Source organism: Thunnus albacares, chromosome 4 (assembly GCF_914725855.1).
Source record: "Thunnus albacares chromosome 4, fThuAlb1.1, whole genome shotgun sequence".
Taxonomy (NCBI): domain Eukaryota; kingdom Metazoa; phylum Chordata; class Actinopteri; order Scombriformes; family Scombridae; genus Thunnus; species Thunnus albacares.
In genome coordinates, this window is record NC_058109.1 from 34121122 (window position 1) to 34131373 (window position 10252).

The 10252-nt window shown below is 40.2% G+C and overlaps 1 long non-coding RNA gene across 1 annotated transcript; it reads right to left on the reverse strand.

Moving 5' to 3' along the window:
* Positions 1 to 438: 438 nt before the first annotated feature.
* Positions 439 to 7667, reverse strand: LOC122980786. The gene is made up of 2 exons (XR_006403085.1): positions 6901 to 7667; positions 439 to 893 (listed from the first exon to the last, which is right to left on the reverse strand). It is a non-coding gene; the product is annotated as an uncharacterized LOC122980786 (long non-coding RNA).
* Positions 7668 to 10252: the final 2585 nt, after the last annotated feature.

Here is a 10252-nt window from a genome sequence, read left to right on the forward strand (position 1 = left end):
AACCTACGCCCTTGGCTGAAACATATAACTGGTGTTGGAGGTCTCGCATTCCAGGAACAGCTAGTTACATTTCTATATGGGGGGTTTAGCAAGAGCTGTGAAGAGTCAGCTATACACTCCAATGAACTACAGAGATAGAAAAGGCTTGAAAGTGAGTTCGCTGTTGATTCTCAGTTGAATCTGCAGCACTAGTGAACGTTTCACATTAAAGCTGGCTTTTGACTCAATAAAAATAAGAGTTAAAAAAGTCACTTACTAGATCTGTTAAATTGCAATGGGCAAATGTTTAGATGAGAGAAGATAAAACTGTTCTTACATCTGCTGCAAGACATGTCTTGCGGTTTTGTGCTATAAAGCAATCTGCAAGATTTTCCACTAAATCCTGACAAACATCTCAGTCACAGCCTCATTTGTTCACTGTAATAATAATAATAGTAATAATGAATCAAAAACAATGCATTTATTATTTGTACATGTTTAAATGCTACACTTACATAACGATAGATTGTTTGACTGATGATCCCATGAGTTTTGAATTAAAGTCAGAAGGCTTTGCTGAATAGCAGCTTTATGACATTTACAACAGAAAGTTAAGCTGTTGTGGGAAATTCCTCGCCCTGTGTTATAAATGATTTCCTCTTACATGTTGCTATAATCTAACACAAAGTACATTTATAAAGAGGTGTAATGAGAGCAAGAGATGGAGAATACTGTTAGCTTTGTTTCAAACTTGTCTTACTGGTAGTTAGGGGGAAGTCTTACAGTCACACACACACACACACACACACACATACACAACCAACCACGTGGTATATAATGGCCCACAGATGTGTTCTCAGGCCTTGGCTCTCTGAAGAGGATATCCTGATGACCGCCTGGTAGAGCTGCCAAATCTTCACAGAAACACAACAAAAAGAGACAATGCAGAGACAAGGTGCAGATGAGAACATTGTTCACATTTAAAGTTTGTTTTTTTTCTTGAACCTATGTGACAATTATCCATACAATGAATTTGGACATGTCTCTAGTGGAGCCAACATACTGTACTGTACATTGTGTTAAGTGCTGATATATAGCAGAGTACAATCCAGGAGGGAACATCTGCATGCATGTAGGAGCTACCTTGGACTTGCCTTAAACATTATGGCAGTCATACAACACAATGACTTTTTAACATTTTTACTTTTACTTTTCCCACAAGGTCTTCTAAAAGTTGTTTGTGAGCTAAATATTATACATTATTTTTGTGTCTAAAAAAGTGTTCCCTGGATTAGCAGGTAGAAAAAATAGTCACTACAGTTCATTGTGCAAAATAATGAACAGAAGAGTATTTGCTCATGTTTGATAAGCAACTTCTACCCTCTTTGCAACCATGTCTGTATTTTAAATACCAAATGAAGAATAATGCAAATTACTCAGCCACAATAAAGATACTGCTGGCACAGAGTAAGTAAACATACACACTGCTAGCGCTAATATTTCAGTTATATATAAAAAAAAAAAAAACCTCTTTAAAACTTAGCAATATAAGATGAACCAGGGTCTGGGATGAATATTTACTTAAAGAATTATATCAACATTTTGGAAAGTATGTGCCTAGCATAAAGACTGGAAACAGCTAGCTTGGCTCACCTACCAACATCTTCAAAGCTCACTAATTAACATGTTATTAATGTATATTGTTTGTTTAATCTCTTCACAAAAAAACTTAAAAATGACAATTTGTGGTTGTTGGGGGAGTTCTGTGTACAGTTTGGAACAAATTGTTGTTTTTACATTTCTGTGCATATGTATTAAACAAATGAGACAACATGTTAACAAGTGAGTTTTTGACCTTTTAGGAGGCATATTTTTTCACTAAAGAGAGAGCCAGCCTCCCTCCCTCCCCCTGCTTCCAATATGTATGCTACAATAAGCTAACCACACCCTTAAATTCATGATGTTTTGATGGAAAAGTGCAGGTTCCCTACTATTTCATCCAGAATTTGGCTTCTCTCTATTGCTAATTTATATCGTACAATTGTTGAGCCATTTTGCAGCTGGTTTACAGAAATATTGCCTTTGGTATGATTTATTAATACAGCTTACATGCATATTTTCAGATCTAAGGCCCATGGTCCCTCTATCCTATTTATACAGTACTGAATATATTCATTTCCCAAAGCTTTTGTTTTGCATTTGCTCCACAAATCTGGAAGCAACCTTTTATCATTTCCTGCTCCTGCACAGTGGTCAGTTAAGGAGTTGTAGTTTCCATAAACTGTGGATGCATTATGCAGATGTGCATGAGGCGATGTGTTCAAAGCAAATGAGTAGGGAGGAGTATGAGCAGCACATTGTCTCGCTGTTTCCCTTCTAACAGGAAAAGTGTTTTCCCTGTGGAAGACTGGTGTGCCTGTGCAGGCTGAGGTGCCTCAATTTGCTTGGCAAGCAAATACTGTAGATAGAAGTAGAACATGTGGGCACACACACATATTCAGTCACGCACACACACAGGTCCAAGATAAACAGTCTTCCCTTGGACATACATAATGCAGAGCACACACTCATCACCCCATGCTGTATCTATCATCATGTCTACATAAATGATAGATAACAGAGATTCTACACAGCTCCTGACATCCACAGCTTACTGCAGACCCCAAACCCAATTAATCAGCCCCGACAATCTGCTCAGTCCTGGCTCACTGAACTCAATTCAGATATAAAGCACCTCCTGTCCAGCCATCAGCGTGTAATCTTGAGCCTCTCTTAACACCATAAAGCCAGTGGGAACACTGATAAGATACTGCATGTGTAAGTATAATACACAGTTTCCTGTGCACGGAACTTGATGTTATAGAACACAGTGATTCTAAATGGGGTCACTAAAACATTGGTGTCTTTGGGACACAACAGAACAAGCACGTGATTGGTTTGTTTATGTATTTTGTGGCCAACACAGGAGAGGAATATAACAGAATTTCAATGTAGAGGACGAGTTCACAATTTTTCAAGTGTGTCTTAAAACAACAGTCAGGTTTCCATATGAACTGGTTTTCCTCGCTGTAATCATTCCTCCTGTTCATACTGGCCATTAAAAGATCCCTTTTAAATATGTTTTCAATGTAAGTGGTGGGAGCCAAAATCCTCAATGTGTTCACACAGTCATTTTGTGCAAAATGCATTTAAAAGTTGATGTGAAGCTTACATGAGGCTTCATCAGTCTGAGTTAGTCATATCAAGTGGATATCTGACACATTTACAGTCTTTTTAGCATCAAGTTCCCTCTTTGTGTTTCCTCGGACAGTGTTTCCCTGTTGAGTTGCAGTGGAAGAATAGTAACAAAAAGAGGGACTTTGGCACTAAAAAGACTGTAATGTTGAAAGATATCTACTTGATTTGACTCATTTAGATACTGAAGCTTCACATTAGCTTCAGATAAACTTTTAAATACATTTTTGCACAGAAGGAGGACTGTAGTAGAGTTTGTCCCCCATCTCTTATATTTAAAGTGCATTATGAGGGGATCTTCTAATCAGTCAGTATGAACAGGAGGAATGATTATGGCAAGAAAAACATGTTTCAATGTTAATTTCTGAGGTCTAACAGACAGGTACTAAGACACATACAACTGGCAAATAAATTAAGTAAAACCTTGTCTTGTAACATAATTTAATCTGACTTAAAATGCCCCCAGTAAACACATCCAGACAGCTCAGTGTTGTTAAACGTTAGCATTAGCCTTGAGCTATTCTCACTGCTATTGTTGCTGCTGTAATGTCAAATGTGTTGGCTTCTTAATTCAGGGTTTCACATAATGTTTGATTCTACCATGTGTGTGTCTGTGATAGTACAAAATTTTTCCCCTGACAGATGTATTTGAAGTTTTGAGGCAAAGTATGATGTACATTAGCTTGCATTGTTGAGATGATGAGATGTGATGCTAGAATAGGCCACAGTGTAGCCCAGTGGTTCTCAAACTTTTTCACGTCAAGGACCCCTAAACTGACACAAATTAGACCACAGACCCCTATCTGATAAGATTTTTGCTTTTAGATGTTTTTTTATTACAGAAAGTGTATGAAACCCATGACCAAAATAGTCACACATTCTGTCATTGTGTTACTTATGGATGGAATTATGGTGAAAATAAATGATTCCCCTTTTTCCTGGGACCTCCTGGAACCCCCTCAAGGATGCCTGGGGGTTCCTGGACCCCACTTTGAGAACCACTGGTGAAGCCTATCTAAGCTGTCTGTATCTAGTACAGCTGTTACATCATATCTAAGAAGCATAAGAAAATATTGTTCAGCTTTAAAACATTATTAATTTGATTTTTATTTATTAATTGCTACATCGGCTAAATTTCTTGAAATTTTATGGAAATGGAAACACTCAGATCATCAATTAACTGATCCTGCTAACAAGTACTGAGCCACACTGGTTACATGCTCCTTCATTACCATGAACACAGCCACTGTAGGTTATTTCAAGTTAACCCTACGTACAACATGTGATGGCCGCACCTGCCACCACACAACTGATCTGGATGTCAGTGGCCCTCCTGCACTTACACATCCAGTTTTCTCTATAGTTTGTCTTTAATTTTGTTTATTTGTACCTTTTGACCTCATGCACATCACATATCTGTATCATTCACATTTAGTTAAGTTTTGTACAGTCCAAACTTTAGTTTGTCTTAATTTGTTTTAAAAATCTATTTCTTTTGAGTTACCAGTGCTGAGAGTGCTGCTGCTGGTTGCCACTGCTGGAGCGACGTGTTGTCAGGCCTGAGCAAAAATGCAGAGCTGTTAAATACAGGAAGTGGCCAATCAGACTATACCGAGCTCCCTTCACATAATGGGGGGAAATGTGATTCCTAGTTTTTGTTTATTTCTTTAGACTAAATTAGTTTTTTGGTATTTTTTTGTTGACTCTTAATGCTTTAAATTGTACTGTGTTGTTGTAATTGTACTTCAGTGACTCATGTTTTTCTTACCCCTTTATTTTTACAGTGGTCTGATGAGTGTGTTAGGTCTGTTCAGTTCTAATCAGTTCATGTTAAATTGTCATTGCCTGAGTTTAGTTCTGTTTCGTGACCTCATTTATGGGCCCAGAACTTTTGTTTTATGTTTTGTTATGTTATGTTTTATTTTGTTTCATATTTGTATATTGTTTTCTTTTTTGGGTAAATAGAACCCTCTTTTTTTGAAAATCCACCTGTGTCTCCCCATGCCTGCCAGCTCGATCCCTAACACACTACTCTGCTTCTGCAAATACTCACTATGGAACCAAATGTGTATCAATCCGCAGCTGAAAATAGTCCCCAAGAAATGCACTGTTTGACTCCTGTTTGGGTAATGTTTGTGAAAAACTATAGTGCACAGATGTTATAGATTTTGTGGGAATGGATGGGCTTGAAGCTGAGTGAGGCTTGAAGCTACATTTTTGTCTTATGAACACAAATAAATAACAGCCTCAATGATGGGATCACTCTACCTCATTTATTATTTTCTTATTCTGGGACATTGTGTCATGCATGATCCCACAAATCCTACAAAGTAAATGAGAAAATATGTTGTTGGTCCATGCCCTCCAGAACGACACATAAGTGTTTTTTGATCTGGTCACTACTGACCTGACAACATTGCTGTTTCAAAACTAAAATTACTTTCTAATTTTTTTTAACACAATGGTTAAGGTTTTGTTAGGTTTAGACACAAATACAACATGGTTAGGGGTCACACTACTTTGCTCCCTGTGAACAAGAATCATAATTATTAGATCTGCTAGAAGGCATGGCATTTTTGGTCTATTTCTGAAACAACTGATGCCTTAGTTGTTCTTGGGAGGACAGTCTTGCATGATCACTTACTTGACTGCAATGTTTCAAGTAACATTTGCTAATCTTCAGCTACTCAGTAGCCACCAAAAGCCTGTAGTTTTACCAGGCAGCTTTCAGTAAGAATGTATGAAATAAAGCTGAACAGGCATATTCCACTAAGAAAATCAAGCTTTCTTGATTATATAAAGGTTAATGACAACAGTGCCTGCTATGTGTAATGTGTATTTTACGCAGGAAAATGTAACAATGACCCAAACCAGGTGCGGCCTCCTGTACATTATGTTTATGTCTGTGAGCAGTTGTCAAGGTAAATGCGTTCACAGTGGGATGGATCATATGGAATAAATTAACTGTCACTTCCCCCACCTCCCAGCTCTCTGTGCTCTCAATAACCCCTCTCCCCAAAGTAATACATACACCCACATGTGGATGTTTGCCTTCTACATACTACACATCAATACAATCTCCAGACCAGATCTCTGAACCAGAACCCATCATCCCCTTCATCAACTGCAATACTTTGACAGTATCCCTATGGACGATGAGTCAGCAACTTTTTGTACATGCAACTTCAGACGCGGTGAAAGTCTAGTCCTCACATATGTGTCCGCGGAGGTTCAACCGGGCTGGAGGTCACAGTGAAATCATGTAAACTGATGTGAACCTAAAAGGAGGCCAATATGCTGTAACTATACTGGTTATTAGCTGTAATTATACTGGCTAACCTTTGCTGGCCACCTGTAGGGACTTTGGGCAGGCAGTTATAGCAGCTAAGCAGTGCAGTACTCATCAAAAGCCATGGCAGACACATCTTTTGTCTAAATTTGAGTTGATCTTATGCAGAGGTCAGGATGTGCTTTTCATTTCACCATATATGAAGTCACATTAATATCAGGACAATCATCATGTAATGGAGTTATTATTATAACAAAGGTTCAGGAACAAGACCACGTCCCTCTCTCTCACTAATTCAATCATCCGTGCATACCTATATAATCGTGTCTAACCCCTTTCTCTCCCGTTCGTTTCAGTTCTCACACGACCTACGACACGCTTGCATCGCAAACGCTTACCTCCCGCCTGGTTCCGTGATCCATGTTCCTCGGCAGCATACCGCCCACGACTAGATCCAGCAGTACCAACGTGATATCTCCTTCACCACCACATCCACATGGAACCCTTCTCCTCCAGGCGCTACTTTTCCGATCAGCTGGTATCCAGATGCTCCACACGCATCCACGCAATGGTCCACTCGGACATGGCTCTTTTCCAAGCGATTAACATCTTCAACCGGATGTTTGCTCACCTCCGGCGAGCTCTCAAGGAGACGGTTGTCCCACTCCTACGAAACGATGATAAAGACAAACTTTCCAACTCTATGCAGACTCTACTTCCATCAACTCTCTCGCCAGCAGCTCAAATCCTCCCACTCCTCCGGGTTTATTTCCCGCCGCCGGGTCAACGCACGTTGCACATCGATGATGTCGCAACGCCGCCTACTGCAACAGAGCCCAGACTTCTTCAGTCCTGACTGAAGGCCAGGCTGAACTCCGGATACAAATCCCGTTTCCCCGAACTGACAACAAAGCCAGATTCTTCCTGCTCCTCTCTGCCTCCACTTCCACCACCGCTCCGGACGGCCACTCACTTCTGGGTCTTGACCCTCTCCTGACCCTCTCCTGCTTCACCACCGTCACCCGTTCCATTCTCAAGATTAAATCTTCCACAATACACGTCTACGCCAGCCCAACAAATGTCTCCATAAAACTGTCCTAAGGGGCACCATACCTTGTCAGAGTCTGCTCTCCCCCTCACCTGTTGCTGTGGGAATTATCCAATCATTCAGTCTCACTCTCTGCTCTGCCACACCCCTCATTAGTTCAACCACCTTCACCTGGCGCTCCCACCTGCTCATCATCTGCAATCAAGCCAGTATATAAGCTGCCTCGGCCCACTCCCTCCTTGTCAGATTGTCTACGCTACTATGCTAAGTCATCTTGCTTTCTTCACTGGCCTGACTTCCTGGTTCCTGATCAGTTTGTCTTCGACCATCGCTCCTCATCTCTGCCCCGGTAAACCCACCAGCCTTCTGTCCCTGACTCTGAGTTCTGCCTGCCTGTTCCCTGGTCTTTGTCCGCTGTGGGAGTGGAAGATCGGGGTTCAATTTCCGGTGGAGTCATACTCATTAGAACTGTGTTTCTCCGACCGTGCTAATATTGCCTTGACATCATGTGAAATAAAGACTGCAAAGTTTATACCAGTGTCGTTTGTGCTGCTATTGGGTCCATCCTATACCCGTTACATACCTAGCCTTGTTTCACGCACACTTCGGCATGTTATCTGTAAGTCCGAACCACATCTTATGCCAAACGTTCGCCCCTCACTTCACACTTCCTGGCCCACAACCAAACTCTCCGCACAGGCAACCTGTCTCCCCACATCGACAAAGTCAGCCCACATTCCTAACCGTACTCTGGCCAATTCTTCCACACTGGAGCCGATTCCACCGCTTCTAAATAAGAAATCCCAGACCACCTGTTAAAATTAAATAAATAAAATTCTTGACTGCTAGTCTTCCCAAGATTCCATATCTACCTCAGTGACATTCAAAGAGCCTGTTCTCACTTAGTCCAGTGAAGTTAACTTTGGGGGATGACGAAGCAGAAAGCTCATCAAGACATGTCCCCCACCCTGAGTCTCGACCCCCGGGTTCCTAGACGCTCCAGCCTCTTTGTGATTCCATTTGGTCCCCGGTCATCCCCCAGCAATTGACCCCCTTCATCCCTCTCCTCGACCCCCATCCAGCCCACCATACACTATCCTCATCCAATCCTGAACCCTCTCGACAATCCAAATAAATCTACTTTTTATACTGTTCCAATGGCATGGTCTTTGTTAATGAATTTATACTGTAAGGAACATGATCAATCAGACACCACAGGCCCATTTCAGAATCAGAATAGATTCTCTTTCAGAGATAGGAAGCTCTGAAATTATTTATTGAGCAGTGATTTTGTTTTTGTTAATTAATGATATCTTGCTAGCAAGCTAACTCTTATTTACTCAAAATAAGGTAAACTTATAATAGCAGGACCGAATACTTTGACAGAAAAATTCACAGCTTAATCCACTCAGTAGCTTAGACCTTTGAACCATATCACACAGTCTTCATCAGTGAATAGAATCTGCTTGTCAAACTGCTATTTCTAAAGCCAAGTGATAATGAACTTTCATGCTCAGGCAACAAATACATTTCAGTCAGGCAACTCACACTGAATGGATTATTATGTGAATGTAGAATATATACAGCTGATATTGTTAAGTTGATATTTGGCCTCTATAGGCTCTGACATTGTCACTCCCCACAAAGATACACCAAGCTGCCAATAACAGAGATTTCAGAGAGAAAATACTAATTTTGGGTGCATCTCAATTTCCTTATCCTACTTACCTTTCCTTTAGTCCCTCCCACTGAAGACTTGAGGAGAGATGCAGGAAAAGACGAGAGAAGGCTCAAGAAAACATGTTTTAGTGAAATGAGACAACCCTTCCTCTGAACTGTCATATGAAGCAATGTCCATTTCTGAAGGCGGCAGCATAGATGGATCAGCTGTCAGTCAGCTCTGTCTGCTCTGCAGTGTTTTTTGATTCCTTGGAGTTTGTATTGCCACATGAATGTTCTGTCTGAATAATAATGAGGGTGCACAATTACTACTTCCAGCACCATTAGTTTTTATTTCTTTCATAATTCATATCCTCCCACATAACAAGGCCGAACATGAAATATTAGTCTCTGCATATTTCATCTTTAAATGAACTGCTGCACAAAAATCCACACATGTATTAAAAACTGTATTCTATATTTATACTGTAACACTAAATACATATGAGACATTTAACTGTTGGCAATGTTTTTAATTAATTAATTAATTGCATATACATTTATAGATATTCTGTTTCTAAACACATTATCCTATAATCCAGGTTATTATTAGTTTTCAGGGGAAAGAACACCATGTAAATATGTCACATCAAAATATATACTATCTAACTGATGCACAGGGATTTTCAGCATCACATGACTGAATGCAAATTATGTCAACAGATAATTCAAATGTGTTTATTGTAGAAAGACAACAGACTCTGCTGCTCCCTCTGACGATACTATTATCCATGGTACAGATTAAATGGACAAATGATGAATGAAGCTGACCTACAGTCTAAAACTAAATCTAAAACCCTACACTACCTGAGTTGAATCTGCATCAAACTATGGTGTTGTGTTGAATGTTGGAGCAGTCTGATCAGCTGCAGTGTCCAATCACTTGCAGAAATAAACAGGCTAACATTTATTTTCGTTGCTACCATCTACTTAACACTACCGCAGCATCAAGGCACACAACACTTTTAAAGACAGCTTTTATC